Raw genomic sequence first — 17,477 nt, forward strand, 5'->3', positions numbered from 1 at the left:
CTTTCTCTGACTCTTGTTCTTTACTTTTCTGGATAATTAAAACTTGCCCTACTTCAGGGCTAGGGAAGGGCAAGAAGGACATTATGACAGAATCTTTGCATCCTTGGGAATATCTAATTTAGAACAACTCCACACAGAAGACAATGTTTGCCTCCTTGGAGCAGGCAGGGATGGATTGTGTCAGCAGGCTTTGCAGCAAGGGGTATCCCAGCATGAGTTCCAGGCACAAACCCAGGGGTTGGTTCATACATTCCAGCTGGAATATGGAGGCTGGTTGGTGAGGGGTATTGACTGAATGTTTTTAGGATTAGTATTTTCTGATGTTCTTGTAATACCAACATTTTCTCGCAAAGTACTTAGCACAGAGCCTGGTAAAGACTCATTTCCTTCCCCTACCTCCCAAAGGGTCAGTAAACATTTAAGTGCTTACTCTGTGCAAGGCATTATGCTAATGTACTGAAAACACAAAGAACCCTCCCCCCCCCAAACAACAACAACAAAAACCAGTCCTTGACTTCGAAGAACTCACTTTTGAATGGGATTTCCCTGGCTATATTCCCTCTGGCAACTTCTTGGTCATTCTTCCCCTAAGTTAAGTATTATGATCCATAAAAATTACCTCCATATTTTCCTTGACTCTTAAGGTAATTTAAAAATGTTATTTCAAAAATCAGCAAAATAAAACTATGACCTTCATTCCTTCCATGCATCCTTACTCCCTCCCTCCCTCCTTCCCTCCCTCCTTCCCTCCCTCCCTCCCTTCCTTCCTTCCTTCCTTCCTTCCTTCCTTCCTTCCTTCCTTCCTTCCTTCCTTCCTTCCTTCCTTCCTTCCTTCCTTCCTTCCTTCCTTCCTTCCTTCCTTCCTTCCTTCCTTCCTTCCTTCCTTCCTTCCTTCCTTCCTTCCTTCCTTCCTTCCTTCCTTCCTTCCTTCTCCCACCCATCTTACCTTTATAAAGGGAAGTCTGGGATCAGCTTTGGACCAACTACATTTCTGCTACCATTATGGCTTAAATGAGAACATGAGGCTGAGTGAGTGGATTTAGGAAAGAGGAAGGATGAAGTTCCTGCTACAGTAGTTTCAGGTGAACCACTAATTCTGGAGTCTTGATGCCTTTTAAAATTTCTTTCTGAGATCCTCATGAATCCCCCCCCCCCATCTGTATGTATGTATGGGCCAGGTATGAATTGGGAGGAAAGGTGGTATATCACAGGGCTTCCTTTGGAGAGGACCTCTTTTTGTGTGTCACTGAGGACCTCTTCCAGGATACAAATCTCTGGAAAGGTGTCATTGGATGATAATTGATGCCATTGCTTTGGACTCTTTTATACTGTAGCTGTGCTTGGTATTAGCCTTTGGGCTAGTCAGTAATGCAGCTCGAGATCCTGATAAAAAAGTCTTTCTGAGAAATATGACAGTAACAGCATCTTTGACTCAGTAGGACTCAGGGAAAGTTTGAGAACCATAACATATAACATTTACTTTTTAAAAAGCACTGATGTCTTTTGTAGCAATGGAAGTCAAAGGATCAGAAAATTACAGTTAATTCAATTATGGCATATAAAATGTAAAATGGATTTAGAAGAAGTTCTATTTTGGGAGGATTCTAATATAGGTTTTTAAAATAAATTATTAATTCACAAAAACGTGTTTTTTTGCACTCCAAATGGGAAGAAAGCTAAGGTATAAATTTGTTACTTTAAATTTAACCAAATACTACAAAGAGATCACAACACAAACAATGATAGAAAATGTGATATGAAATAATGACTTAAAATAAAATGGAATCCAAAGAGAAGGAATGTACAAATACCTGGGACTAGATGAAGAAATGAATCCATTTCCCCTAACTTCCTATTCTGCTTCTACAAGTGGAAGTTTTTGCTTATTAGGACAAAATATTCAAAAGTGAAAGACAGTTGAGATAAATATTTAGAATTTAAAATATGAATTCTATAATAGTTAATTAAGCAGATTATCTAATTAATTATTATAGTTCCCAATGAGAAGGGAGGGAAACAGTGAAAATGAAAAGGAGGAAAGTGAGGAAGAGTTTTTTAAGTAGCCTGCAAACAGCACTCAATCTTTGACTGTGGCTTTGGAAGATTGGAAGGTAGAGATTTTTAGTTTTGAAGCCAGGCAGCCAATAGATTTATGGGAAAATGAAGAAAGTGACCTTTGGGCTTGAAAAAGGCAGTGGGACTCTTTGATGTTGGAGTCCCAGAGCTTAAGTAAGACAAAAGCCAAAAGAAATCTACTAACTTATTAGGCTCTCCCAGCAGTGGTGCCATAGAGCTCAGACAATGACTGAATACCAGAAAGAAAAATGCTATCTTAAATATCATGAAACTTTCTATGATAAGAAAAACTGGCATTTACATAGGCCTTTAAATTTCACAAAGTGCTTTATAAACATAATCTTACTGAAGCCTCACAGCCATCCTGTGAAGTTGAGGTTTTGCCAGGAAAGGAGAATTCCTTGTGTGGAAATTACCTCTACGAACGTAGTAGACATCCCAGATATTTCCTAGACATCTTAGTAAATGTCTGTGGGACCTGGATGAAACAGAAAGTTTAACCAACTTGTTTAGGGTTAGTTTTATAACCAGGAACTGTCACAAAGAAGGATTTGAACTATGATCTCTTCTCATTCCAAATTCAACAGTATACCATACTACATCCTTGAAAAAACCAAAACCAAAACCTAAAGGAATTCCAGTTAAAGAGAACATGAAATGAATTGTTTATAATAGTTATTATTTTAACCAAAAGAATGGATGAAGATTAGGACTCACCTTAAGAAGGTTATAATATTTCTGTTAGGAATTGGAAGGCACTATCGAGAACATCCAGTCCAACCCTCTAATTATTTTTAACTTTATTTTATTACTAGTTTAATAATCACCAATGACCATTTAAATATATATGAAACAAAAAAGAGGATTGTATATGAAACTATGATTTTCTGGTATATGTAGTTTGCTTTTTAAAAGTACATATTAAATTTAACAAGGTAGTAACAAAAAATGGCCTCTTTCCCTGGGTCCCCTTTTGAGTTTTTCTCCTCTGTATTTTAAATGTTTTGTTTCTTTTTCCTTCTTTCCTTCCTACCTTTGTTCATTCTTTTGTTCCTCCCTCCCTTTCTCTGTTTTTCCTTCATTTCTTCCTTCTTTCCTTCCTCTTATTCTCCATTCCCTAATCCTCCTTTATAATATAATAATATGATATAACACTCCCTTATAACAAATAGTCAATGTATTGACCATATTTGAAAACGAATGTCTGATTTTTTTGCCCCTTGTCTATTACCTTTCTGACAATTGTAATGCTTCACTCTCAATTTTCTGAAGTCATAATTGCCATTTCCTTGATTTTATAGATGAAAAAACTGATGGCCACAGATGTAAAATGGCCTGTTCAGGTTACTCAATTAGTAAATGTCAGAACTGAGATTGATTCCAAAATCAAACCGAATGAGGATCAAGTTCTTACATAGGTTGCTTTGTTAGTGTTCTCCCCATTGGGATGGAATGGGATCATCTGTGCATGTAGTGGCATTAAATGACCTTGACATTTATTTTATTCTAATTTTTCCTGTGTAAAGATGGTGGTAATGGTGGTGGGAGAGGGGTGGGGGGGTCTGTGATTTGTTTTTTACCCCTTTTCTCCTGAATTGAACCACATGGCCAAATCCTCATATGCTAATGTCTGGGAATTATACTTAAAGAAGACAGATTTAGGAGTTCATTTAACATGTTGCTACTTTGCCTCAAGAAGTGTTCTTATGCATTTTGAGTTTGAAATGAACTTTTTCTGGACTCTTTGGTAAAACGCCTACATTTGGGAGGGTAGGTGGGAGGTGGACAATGTTTAGGAGCAGAATTCTTCAGCCAAACCTTGGAAGAGTTTGCATTTTTGTTGGAACAATGAAGCTGAGTTCTGAAAATGTTTCACCACATATTGGAAATATTAACTGGTGATGGTCACATGGGTGGTGGAGATTCTGAATGTGGGGATTTAAAAATTGGCTCCCATGAAAATGGAGGTTTCCCCTCCCCTTGGAAAAATGAGTTATTTATTATACCTTATTCTCCTTAATGAAAAGCTAGAAGGCAAAGTGTTAGTTTGATGGAGCTAGATTATGAAGGTATCCAGAATTTGATATAAATAGGAGATTGGAAGCAATTTGCCTATACAGTCCCAGGAAAAGAAAAGAAAAGGAAATAATTTATTCTGTGTTAACTTGTTCCAGGATTATCTTGGTATATATTAAATAGTATGTGGGAAAGGAGGTGAGGAAATGAGAAAATACAATATAGTTATGACAAGGCTGGAAGGAATTTTTCTTAAAACAAAAAGGACCAAATTTCTATCTTGAAAATACCTTCTAAGAGGTTCAGTTTTTGTTTTTATTTTCATTATTATAATCTCACTTACAACCAGAAGAGAATTCTGGGATAGTCTTCATTTGATGTTATTGGATGAAACCCAGAGAAAATCCTTACCAAATAGCCTTTTGTCTTTGACTTCCTTTGCTCTTTCAAACCAAGGCTGATTTTAGAAGGAAGGGAAGCAATCGAAGCCCCTGAATGCCTATTGGAGAGAGAGTGCAAGTGGGGAGTGAATTATTTGAGAATTTATTCCAATATCAAATTTAAACTACCAAGGAACAAATCCATCAGGTCTACCCTGTTAGACATTTTTTTTTCCTTCTCCCTTGAAACAGGATGAAATTACCCTCATTCTCTTTGTATTATTTTACTCCTTTTCTGTATGCTTTTAGTATTTTTTCTGACCTTCAAACTTTGGATTTTGGTTTGAATGTTCCTTAAAGTTTTATTTAGGTGGTTTTCTCAAGAGGTAACTTGTATATTAATTCCATTTTTACTCTGCCCTTTAGTTCTTTTTTTTTTAAACCCTTACCTTCCATCTTGGAATTAATACTGTGTATTGGTTTCAAGGCAGAAGAGTGGTAAGGGCTAGGCAATAGGGGTTAGGAGACTTACCCAGGGTCACACAGCTGGGAAGTGTCTGAGATCAGATTTGAAGCTAGGACCTCCTGTCTCTAAGCCTGGCTCTCAATCCACTGAGCTACCCAGCTGCCCCCTGCCCTGCAGATTACATGGATTTACATACTTAAAATATTCTCATGTTTCTTATAGTTGCCCCCTGAAGTCTTGGACTAGATAGAAAATCTTATTATATCTATTTCTCTTTTTTTAATTGTTCCCTTTAGTGCATTTTTTTGCATGTGTGTGTGTGTGTGTGTGTGTGCTTAACCAAGGTGCTTGTTATAGTTCTAGTCTTTTCTGGGTCCAAAAAGAATGAAGATTGAGAAAAGGCTATAAGATTTAGCAATTAAGCGATTGTTAGTCAAGGATAGGATATCTTCCATTAAATGATGTGTTTGCTTGGAAGCCAGATTATAGGAGTTAAGAAGAGAGTAAGAGAAAAGGAAGTGAAGGCATCTATTTTAGACTCTAAACTTCTCAAGCAGTTTAGCCTTAAAAGGGAGGATAAATATAGGACAATAGTTAACAAAGATGGATAGGTCTCCTGAGTTTTTTTTGAAGATGGGAAAGACATGGGCATGTTTGTAGGCACTAGGCAAGTAGTCAGTAGACAGGGAAAAATTAAAGATAAGTGAGAGTAAGCATCAAAGAGGGGGAAATCTGCTGAATAAAATGGGATGGAATGGAATCATCTGTGAATGTAGTAGGGTCAAATGACCTTGATATTTTGTTCTTATTTTACCTGTATAAAAATAGTGATAGTGGTTGTGGGAGTGGATGGGGGCCTGTGGTTTGTTTCTTACTCCTCTCCTCCTCCCTTTTATACACTAGTAATAGATGTATTCTGCTCAGTCATAAAACTTGGAGATAATGAGAGGAAAGAAATTGAGAAATTGAATTCCAAGGAACTAGGGATTATTAAAATTGTTGCCCTTTGAGACTTCCCAGATTTTTATTTGATTATAACAATATTTTTGTCATCCGATACTCCATACTATTTTATTTGGAGAAGACAGCATTTTTGTGGTATATAAGATGTCTGGCTTCATTTCAATTCTAGTAAGAACTGAAGTGAACTATTCATTTTATCTACCAAGTGTGTATGTATGTGTATATATGAGTGTGTGTGTGTACACATCCAAATCAGGATTTTAAAAGGTCATTTTGTTTCACACTTTTCTTAATTTTCAGGAAAATAGTAATAGTAATTTAAGAAGTTCTTGTATATTACCTACAGAAAAGTAAAGCACAACAATAAAAAACTATTTAGACTTAAAATGTCCCAAAAATATCAATGAAGAAAGTCTTAGTTTTAAGTAATTAGTTAAACTCAGGGTCACCTGGTGTTTAAATGGTTTCTTTATATTCATGGTGTTTGTTACCTAACATTTGAAATTAAACATTAGTGTGGCTACAAAGCTTCATGGTAGCTGTGGACAGTCTGTGGCATAGGATAAATCAGGAACTATGAAGAAGAACAAGACATTATCCAGAATTGTATGATAGGGAGGGAGGATGGGCAAGAGCAAGGAAGGACATGTTGACAGCTGGAATATTCCACTGGTCCTTGGGAAGTATGGAGAAATTGAGGATGGGCTCTAGAATAATGGGGTAGATAGGGAAAAGAGTTGCACAGGATAGTCAAGCACAGCTGGGTTGTGATCAGTTTTGTTGCAGGAACCTTCTAAACTAATAAGATTATGGCTCCATTCCATTCTTTGGCTGATTACAAAAATTCTTATTTTTGAGGCAAGGAGAGGTATTATGGATCAATGATTTCATCAGTGTAATGAACTCCCTTTGTGGAATCTCCATCCAACAATGCATTTCAATGATTCACAGTCTTAAAGAGTTCCCTAGGGGAGAAAAAAGGTTTAGTTATTGACTACAGACAGAACTAGGATATGTCAGAGGCAGGATTGAGCCTGCTCTGCCCTTACTCTATAGTCAGCCCTCTGTCCCCTGAACCATGCTGCCTCTTATCCTGGAAGAAAAGAACAAAAAAGACTGAGTTATTGGGCCCTAGGTTTGTGAAAGAATTAATCACTCATCTTACAAAGATCTAAAGAACATGCCAACTATTTTCTAGTGAAAAGGCCTCTCCTCCTATTCAGGTTTGTCTTAGTTCATTGACTTCTGCTGTCAAAGAAAATCCAAATCCCACTTAAGGACCAGCTTTAATTAGGTGTTTCGTTCTCTCTCTACATTTTCTAAACTGGGGTCTCAATCTTTGATGAGGTGATGCCCTCAGTTTTACCTGTAGAAAATAGCATCAAACCTGTGTGAACCAGAAAATAGCCCCAGGCTCCAAAGCATAGTGTCAGAAACTAGGAACGAGATGATTTTTCTTTCCTCAGACCCTTCTTCACCTATGTAGGAGATTTAAACTTGTGCCAGAAATATAAAAAAAAATAAGCTGCCTCCTAAATAGCCTCCCCTGAAGTCAGAAGGCCATTGTTTATATCCATTCTTTTGAACCCTGGGAAAATTATGTCAGTGTATTGTGGACTGCCAACATTTTATGCACTTAGGAACTGGCATTGTGACAAGAGCCTGAAAAGGAGAGAAAAGGTATATGTGTTTCCTACTTTTCTACTCCCTCCTGGGATTTTACTTGGGACTTGAAAAGAAGGCATGGCTCAGGTAGGGGTTATACATGCTTATGTTAAAATAGAGAGTCAATGTGAATGACCAGCCCTCTTGAACTGTTAGCTAAAGTGCCTCTGATAACATGTTTCAATTTATCATAGAAATTAGAGAGGGAAAAGACCAAATCCAGGCCTCTTATCCTCTTTTTTTCTTACCAGGGCAGCATTGGTCCTCTCAGTGTCCATTATTTAGTCTGATTGGATTAAAAAAAATACTACAGTAAAAAGGATTCATAAATTTCCCTTGAGAATTATTCCAGGTGACTAAAATTTTAAGAAAACTCTTTTTTTGCTATTGCAATTTTTGAGGGGGGTACATGATCCTCTTATTATTTTAAGGAATCTTCAGAGGCATCTACCTCCTTTGTTATTCCCCCAAAGCATAGACTACATTTTGCTCTGTGAGGATAATTTAAAAACAAAACAAAACTATCTAGTCCTATGGCTTTTCCATACTCAGCTCAATTAAAATCAATCCAATTAATTTCAAGAAATACTTATTAATACCATTATTAATAAATACCATTTGTGTGCCAGTATGTGCCAGAATGCAGTAGGTACTAGTTATTTTCTAGTGAAAAGAGATTTATTGATATATTTTATATCCATAGTATTTTAATTTCCAGACATATTTTCCTCCACCCCTTTGATTCTCAGAGAACTATTTCTTGTAATAAAGAATAAAGCAAATAGGAAAAAAGTCACTAGCCAAAATTAATGTATCATTTGCAGCTTCACAGCCTATTCCATACTCCACATTGGTATTCTCCACTTCTCAAAAGAAGAAATGGAAGTATAATTTTCTTTTTTTCTTCTAATTCAAGCTTGATCCTTATACTTACAAAGCATTCACTTTTTGAATTTTTTGGTTCATTATTGCAATAATTTCACATGTTGTTTTCCTGATTATACTAACTCCACATCAGTTTTATGTCTTCTCATGCTATGCATTCTTTATATTCATTATTTATAAGAATATAATATTTCAATGATTTTCCTTAAGAAAAGATCTGGACCACTGGAAAAGAACAGACAAAACAAATAGTAATAAAAGATTATAGTATTTTGGTATTTGACAAAACCAGAGATCCAGGTTTTGGGGATAAGAAATAAGTATTTGGTAAAAATTGCTGGGATAATTGGAATGTAGTTTGGCAGAAACTAGGTATAGGCCAATATCTTACACCATTCACTATGATAAGATAAAAATCATACATGATCTAGACATGTAAGGAGATAGCACAAGTAAATTAGAAGAAAAGGGAGCATGCTACCTATCAGATTTGTGTATAGGAGAGAAATCTTCATGTCAACAAGAGATGAAGTACATAGTGAAATGTAAAATGGACAATTTTGAGTACATTAAATTGAAAAGTTTTTTGTACAAAGAAAAGAAATGCTTTGAGGATTAGAAGAAAAGCAGAGAATTTCAGGAAAAACTTTTTATAGAAAGCTTCTCAGATAGAGGTCTCATATCAAATATGTAGTCAACTTTGTGAAATTTTTAAGAGTAAGAGCCATCTTCCAAATGATAAATGGGCAAAATATATGAACAGACATTTTTCAGATGCAGAAATCAAAGTCATATGTAGGTATATGAAAAAATTCTCCAAAATCACTACTGATTAAAGAAGCATAAATCAAAACAACTCTGAGGTACCATATCACACCCATCAGACTGGCTAAAATGGTAGAAGGGCAGAGTGACAAATCTTGGAGAGGATGTGGAAAAAAAGGGACACCAATGCACTGTTGGTAGACCTGTGAACTAATCTAATAATTTTGGAGAGCAATCTGGAATTATACCCAGAGAATTTTAAAACTGTGTACATGCTTAGATCCAGCAATACTATTCATTGCTGGTTTTGTTTCCCAAGGAGGCCAGGGAAACAGGAAAATAATCCATATGCTCCAAAATATGTTTAGCAGCTCTCTTTGTGGTGGTAAAGAATTGGCAACTGAGGGGATGTCCATCAGTTGGGAACTGTTGAACAAGTGTGTATGTGCTTTTGATGGAATAAAATAGCACTATAAGAAATGATTAACAGACTGATTAAAATAAAGATCTTGGAGAGAACTATACAAGATAATGAATAGTAAAATAAGCAGAATCAGGAGAACATTATATACAGCCACAGATCTAATGCTCAAAGAATAAACTGTGAATGTTATCTCTAAAAAGTGGAAAAGAAAGGTAAAACATGAAAGACTTAATTTATATGAACATGCTGGCCTTCATGAACATATCCTTTAAGATGTGGGGAGATTAGGGAGGAGCTGGGGTACTTGTGGATGCCATGTAGATATGAAGAAAAATAAGTCAAACAGAATATTTCTGATTTCATTTGGGTACTACCTTTTATTTTGGATCTGGAAATGCTTGTATTTTTGTTTTGTAAACATTTGGAATAATAAAAAAGTTGGAAAAAGAAAAGATCTGAATATGTCTTTGTCCTATTCAATTCTAGTGGCTCCTTATTACCACCAGGATCAAATATGACAGCCTTTGATTTTTAGAGTCCTTCACGACCTGGTCCTTTACCACCTTTCCAATTTTCTTATACTTTTCTTAAATTGAGTAGAATAAAGACATGCTCAGAAAAGCCGTTAGCTAACCTGAAACAAAAGGAATAAAATAAAATGACCAAAATAAAAAAATGATCAAAGTGAAATAACAACAGAAACAAAACAGGACCTACTGCAATTTATTTGCCAGCAAAGCTGAGAATTTAAAGGAAATAGGGAATACTCAATTTAATAGTCAATAAAATAGATGCTATAAACAACCCATAAATACTTGTTTATTGCCCAACTAGCAAAGGACAAAATTCAGGTGTAGGCAGACTCACAGGTGAATTTTATAATGCTAAGAAATCAATACAAAGGTTATATGAATTATTTTTAATCACTGAGAGAGAAATCATTTTACAAAAGCCTTTTAATAAAATGAATATGGTTACAATACCCAAACCCAAGATAGACAAAGCAAAGAAAGAGCATTACAGTTTGATATTACTAATGAATATTGATGTAAAAATTTAAATGTAATTAAAACTAAAAGATAACAGAAGAAATTATCGTGGTTAAATTGGATTAGAGTGCATGTGTTGCTTTACCTGGTGGGTTACAAAGAATATGAATAATATTCCTTGCTTAGTTTCAGCCCAATATATAAAGGCACAGGGTGTCATGCCTCTATCCATGACTTAATGATGGATTGGTGCTGTGGGGAAGAAAAGTTTTTAAAATTGGCTTCAGAGTAGAAAGGATTAAGAGCAGAGGCAGAACTGGGTTCAGTTTCAAAAGGATTGATAAACCCCTTCCTTGGCCCCAGTTTTGCATTTTTCTTTCTTCCATGGTGACGTAAATGAAAAAGAACAGCTATGATACTACAGGTATCCTGGAGTGAATGGTGCCTATTTCCATGTTGTTTATTCTTTGCTGATCTTATGTGAATGAGTATCTAGAAACTGAATAGACTGGATAATATCTGGTGAATTTTGAAAGGTCGGAAGAGCCTTTGGAATCTTCTCAGCAATAAGACAAGACCACTGGACTTGAGAAGCAGAAGCAGATTGAATCAGCAACTGAAATAGTATGTTTTGCAAGGATCTAGCCTTGCTGAGTAAGGACGTAATTCATTCATCTATGAGGTCACATCTAGAAGCAAACTTTAATTAAGATAAAAAATTTCCCTGATTATATGTAAAAACAGTTTCCAATATTTTAGGAAGAATTCTCTGAGTTTTGAATTCTCTCCCTCCCTCTTTCCTACCACCACCCTGAAATGGTAAATAATCTGATACAGATTTTATATATGCAATCATATAAAACATCATTCCATATTAATCCTTTTATGGAGGAAAACTCAAACAAAAACATTAAGAAATAGAAATAGAAAAAAGTTTGCTTTGGTCTGGATTCAGACTGTCAGTTCTTTCTCTGGAAGCAGATGGCATTTTTAATGAGTTTGTTTTTTTTTTTTTTTGGCTCATTGCATTGCTGAGAACAGCTAAGTTATTCACAGTTGTCCATCCAACAGTACTGCTATGTACAATCTTCTACTGGTTCTGCTTACTTCACTCTGCTTCAGTTCATGTAAATCTACAGGTTTTTCTGAGCTCTTCCTGCTCATCATTTCTTACAGTCCAATAGTATTCCATTACAATCATATTTAATAGCTTACTCAGCCATTCCTCATTTGGTACGGGTATCCTTTCACTTTCCAATTCTTTGCCCTGCAAAAAGAACTGCTTTTAATATTTTGATACATAAAGTCCCTTCCTCTTTTTGTTTTAGTAAGACAAGAACTGTCAGGTTTAGCCAGGACTTTGGAAATACCCCTCACTTCTACCAGTGGTCTTCATGACTCTCTCACTATAATTGTGCATCAAATCTGAGCCCACTCTCCTGAGAGACTGAGTAATATACAAATGGCAGTGTTCCCCTCGGCACTGCCCCCTAGTTAGGGGACTATTTTTTTTAATACCTTCTGTCTTTGATCTGCCTTCCCAATAAGTCTCCTTTTGTAAAAGCTTATTGAATACTCATGCACAATATTTTTTGCTTAGTTTCAACTCAACATATGGAGCCTTGGAGAGCTTTGTCTGGCCATGACTAAATGAGGAGTTGGTTCTGTAGTGATGAAGAGTTTCTTTAACTCTTTCAACGGGTAATTGAATTTGGTGATGGAAGGGAAATTTATACTAGAGAGGAGTTCTCCAGAAATAGTAGCCCTGGAAGTCAAGAGTAATAGAAGTAGCTGCTGTCCTTTAGGGGCCTAATCTTATAGTTTGATTGGGAGTTGGGAATTTGGGCCCAGAGGGGTGCTACATTTGCATTCAGGAACTGCTTTTCTGTATTTTCCTGTGAAGACTAGAATTAACATTAAGTTGAAAAAAATTTTTATAACTTTTGTTATGGTTTCCTTGATAATCTTTTGCATTTTATTTTATATATTTAAAAATCAATATTTTGAGAAAGGATCATTCAGACTACCAAAGATACAAAAAAGACCTTTAGAATTCCTGGTTTAGGTGAATACAAGTCATTTTCAAGACCTGCATCTCAAATGTTTCCAAGGTCAAAGATACCTGCCATCTGACTGGCTGGTAAGTGGCTCTGAATATTCAGAATCAGGAATTGTGCCCAGGAGAGGAAGTGACAGCCTAGGACCCTTAAAATTACCAAATTTACAAGAAACTCTAAATAAGGTTTCTTTTTTTTTTTAACCTTGGGCGAAATTGTAGAACAAATGACAAAAGTACTGCCTTTGTTTGGCCTTTGGAACAGTCTCTTGGTCTTACAAATTTTAATCAGAAGTCTATATTCCAACTCAGGTCATCAGAATTAGTTGTGTTTGTGTTTTAAAGATGGTCTCTATATTTACTTTAATACATGTTGACTAGATTTCCCTGTACTTGCTAAGGTTTTGGGACTACCAAATGAAGGGTTCATTTGAAAAGAAAATTTTCCATGTGGAGATTAAATTTATGGTGCTTCTCTAGAAATGAGGGAAAGTTAGGAGTAGTCTAATTCTTTCTATTAAAGGTCCATTCTAGGGCAAAAGGAACTGAATGAGAGGGGTGTATTGCAGGTAGAATTTTATGGAATGTGTGGGGTTTTTTTGAATGTGTTTTTCTAATCTGAGCATATTCAGAAGCTCATCTTACCTGGGTCAATCAGACACTCTTAAAGAATAAGTCACCTGGAAAATGATATTGAGTTGGTACTTTCAAAAACAGTCTGGGAAACCTTAAGGAAGTGTTACAGTACTTTATTAAAAAAAAGGTCATTGGGGGGAAGGTAGGTAGCTAAGTACATAGAGAGCCAGGCCTCATTCTGGAAGGTCCTGGGTTCAAATTTGACCTTAGACCACTTCCTAGCTGTGTGATCCTGGACAAGTCACTTAACCCCTATTGCCTAGCCCTTACTATTCTTTTGTCTTGACTTTCAAAGATGGAAGGTAAGTTGTTTTTCTTTTAAGAGGAAATCTTCAGAAAATACTTTTGATCCTAGGATCATAAATGTGTCTCTAAGTATTATCTGGATTTTGGTTCCTTTATCAACAAAAAACATTCTTGACTTTATGAAGGTGAAAGTGATATTATTTTTTATAATGTAATATTTTTCCTGCACTCAATTTTTGAAGTTTCTGTGAACAACACTTTGACTTCGTGGCATTTTTGTCCCTTTCATTTTCTTTGATATAATATTCTTTTATTCATGATGTATTTTCTTTTGGTACCCTGACCAATCATTTATTCTTGCTGTGGCATTTTTATGGTGAGCCTTGCTGGGCTGCTGTGAGAACAGCTGAATATCCTCACTGTGCTGTGTCCCTGGTGTCTCTGAGGAGGCAGGTGGGAACAGATGTCATTTTAAGTCATTTCTGGTACATTAGGTTTAAATCAGCAACATATTAGCCAGTGAGTTAGCAGGGTTTCAATCCTGGTGCTTTCATAGAAAGCTCCCTAAGGGCTTTATTATTAGTATTAATGAAATGGGCATTGATCATTAATTAATCAATTAATAAATATTTACTAAGTATCAATTATGTGTCAGCCACTGTTCTAGGCATGTAGGGAAATCATGTAAAAGTAAAATATGTTCCCTCAAGAGTTTGCATTCTAACTGAAGATGATATGAATAAATAAATACACACAGAAAATTAATACAAACCAATTTCAACAATAGCTGTGAGGATGAGGAAAGATCTCTTGCAGAAGGTAGCTCTCCAGCTGAATGTTAAAAGGAAGCCAGTGATTTCAAGAGTTTGGGGAAGGGAGGTAGGTGGTGCATTCTGGGCACAGGGGACAGTCATGTCAAAGTTATAGAAAGAGTTCCAGTTTGGGAGCCAGAGGACCTGAGTTCGAGTTGCAGTTCTACTTTTTACTTTGGCAACCTGAGCAAGACAATTAACCCCTTAGAAGCTCAGTTTTCTTGTCAGTAAGATAGTAAGTCAGGAGTAAGTAGTCAGTGAGTGTAGTGCTGGCATTACTGACCTCATAGGCCTATTATAAAGGAAGGGTTTTGTAAACCTTGCCCTGCTATAAAAGCATATGTTGTTATTCTCATTCAAATGCCTGCATACAATTAATAAAGACAGCTGTTTTAAAAAGCAAGTAATCCCAAAGGTGGAATTTAATAATGGTCATTAGATTTATGAAAAGAGCTCATCCTGATGGTGTCCAGCTGTTCTCTGTTTCAGCCAAGAGCAGAACAGGAGAAGTTAGCTTTAACTAGTTGTATGAGGGAGTTAGATTGAGTGGTACAGCACTGTGCAATGAGCACTCCATTTGGAACCATCCAAGATGCAGATTTTAGCCCTCATTCTGCTGCCCACTCACTGGGTCATCTTGGGCAATTCACCTGCTTTCTCTGGACCTTAGTTTCCTCATCTGTAAAGTGGAGGTGGTGGTGGTGATAGGGAGGGCTGGTGTATATGACCATGAATGCCTTTTCCATTTCTAAAATTCTCAAGTCTTATAGAGCATACATAAGACAATTGAATGAACTATGGAGGAAGGTTGGGGAGAAGCCCGACCTATTGACCCTTGAGCTTAGATTATATATTACTAGCCTTACAGGGTTGAAGAGTCATCCTCCTTGAGAGCTGGATGACTTGGGAATTTCTAGAGGTCATATTCAGAACTCAGATTCCATCCAATGGGAAACAGCAAAGAGAAGTTGGTGTAGTAAATCTAAATGGTCCCTAAAATCTAATTAATCCAATTTATCTATGTATGTATGTTATCTATCTATCTATCTATCTATCTATCTATCTGTCTGTCTGTCTGTCTATCTATCCATCCATCCATCCATCCATCCATCCATCTATCTATCTATCTATCTATCATCTATCTATCTATCTATCTATCTATCTATCTATCTATCTATCTATCTATCTATCTATCATCTATCTATCTATCTTGTCTGTCTGTCTATCTATCTATCTATCTATCTATCTATCTATCTATCTATCTATCTATCTATCTATCTATCTATCTATCTATCTACCTGGCTGACTATGGCTCTCATTATGATGAGAGAATTGCCTGTTGTAGTAGATAGAAAGATGGTGTAGGAGTCAGGAGACTGTGTTCAAATCCTGCCTCTGACCATATTAGCTGTAAGAGCACAGATAAGTCTCCTCTCCATGCCTTGCTCAACTCTCCAAGTCTATAAATCAGAGAATTGTAGGGTTATATTAGTGTAGGGAGTTTCCACACCAATAGCTTATATGGAAACTCAGATATCTATATCTGGATAGTAATATATGTAACATATATGATATATGTTATTGATAAATATAGACATACATATATCCTCACTGTGTATGTATAAACATATGTATGTATATATAGAATTGGAAAATTCATAAAAGCTAAAGTGATTGATTTATTGTAACAAACCTCCAGCATACAGATACAGAGCCATAGTCTCCAGGGAGAGAAATCCCTCCCGATCCTAGAAAATAGTGTTTAACAATTCTGCCTCTCTGGAAAGCAGTTGGCACTTGTAATTACAAATAATTGGCAGTCATGAAAACAGAGAAAGAGGAAATATCTTTGAGAAAACTGAGGTCCCCAAATAGTTATATTATTGCAACAATTAGAGTGGGGATTGGTTGAGGTAATTAATAAATTACCCAATTATTTAAAGTAATTAACAACATACTGCTCCCTCATACTTTCGCCAAGTGAGAACATTTCTACTGAATCAGTCAGTCAAAGATCAGTCATTTTATAAACTAGATATGAAAAATCCTTAATCGATTCAGAAGTCCTTGAAAACCATCAGATGGAATGAAGTGTGATTATAACTTGACTGATGAAATGTGGTCTGAACCATACCTGTGGGTAACATCTTGAAAATTCTAGTGAAAGAACTTTCAGGAGCTGAGTTCCTGCCTTTGCCACATATGCTCTTTAAGTCTGAGCCTGCTTTCCCTGAACTCTGTATGTACTTGTGCGACAGTGGGTCACAGATTTTTAGTGGGAGTCTTTTATGTCAACTGTCCTCGTTATACCACTTTACTTAAGACTCCTGACTAAATGTTGATTAAGTCTGGCTGGCAAAGGATATCAATGAATAGCATAATCAGTATGGAGGACATTGAGGAAAAATACCAGTGGGAGCTCTTGAGTTATAGTACTAGAAATCAACCCCTAATCTTTTGGGTCTATTCTTAGAATGGTGGAGGAGAGGGAAGTAGTAATGACCCTCTGGGGACCTGACTTGCATGGGAGTAGAGTTTTGGAAAGTAGTACCAGGGAATGTGCTCCAATTGCTTATCTATCTTGTTGCTTCAAGTAGAGTTTGACTCTTTGGAACTCATTAGCCTATCTGGGAGAAAGTGATACTCTTGGGATAATGTTACACAGTAACTAAAGGGAGGATCAGATTTTAATAATGGAAAACCTTTCTTTTATTTTAAAGCAACTTTTATCTTAATACAGTATATTAAACCCATAAAGATATAGTTTCCACAATGCTAGTCTACCTTTCTTTCCCTCTATTTTCTCAAATAAGCAGTGATAGGGGTTAAGATTGGTGCTAGGTAAAAGTAGCAGCCAGGGTAGCTAAATTTGAACTGGGGAAAGTATTTGCCAAACTCTTCCAGTTCCTCATTCTATAGATTTTCAGGAACTAATCAAAAGTCATTACTTCTAAAAGATGACCCTGTAAAACCATTTGAGTCATTAAAATGTAGTCCATGTTCGTAAGGGTATGCTTTCCACTGGCAAAAGATTTTTTAAAAAAATACTTGGAAAATGAAACAAAAAATCTTTCACTGCGAAATATGCTGCATATTGC

Source organism: Monodelphis domestica, chromosome 3, assembly GCF_027887165.1.
Source record: "Monodelphis domestica isolate mMonDom1 chromosome 3, mMonDom1.pri, whole genome shotgun sequence".
Classification (NCBI taxonomy): domain Eukaryota; kingdom Metazoa; phylum Chordata; class Mammalia; order Didelphimorphia; family Didelphidae; genus Monodelphis; species Monodelphis domestica.